The sequence below is a fragment of the Morone saxatilis genome, unplaced genomic scaffold (genome assembly GCF_004916995.1).
Source record: "Morone saxatilis isolate NCDOM2014 unplaced genomic scaffold, NCSU_SB_2.0 Contig21, whole genome shotgun sequence".
Taxonomy (NCBI): Eukaryota; Metazoa; Chordata; class Actinopteri; family Moronidae; genus Morone; species Morone saxatilis.
In genome coordinates, this window is record NW_023339774.1 from 19,591,403 (window position 1) to 19,591,837 (window position 435).

The window sequence follows — 435 nt, forward strand, 5'->3', positions numbered from 1 at the left end:
AAGTACAAATACGACATACTTAAGATTTATCTTCTCGTGACACTTTATACTTATAATTATTCTCATTTTAGACAGAAATATTATTGACTTTAGATGATTATTTGCCAGCTATAGATACCGGTTACTTTTAAAAAGTTTAAATTATGTTTTTACATACAAAACATATTGATTAACCAGCCGGTCAGAAAATTATCTGGCAACTATTTTGTTCATAATTCACTGAAAAAGTCACTTTCATGTAAAAATATGGAACTTTTTGTGGTTCAAGCATCTCAAATGTGAGAATTTGCTGCATTGTAATTATTTTATTTCATTTTATTTTAACTCAATTCAACTTAAAATTTCTACGTCAGAACTTGTACTAATACGTTTTTAACTGTTATGAAACCAGAGAAGATTGTTGTGGTGAGGTGGAAACATTACCGTTTTTGTCCA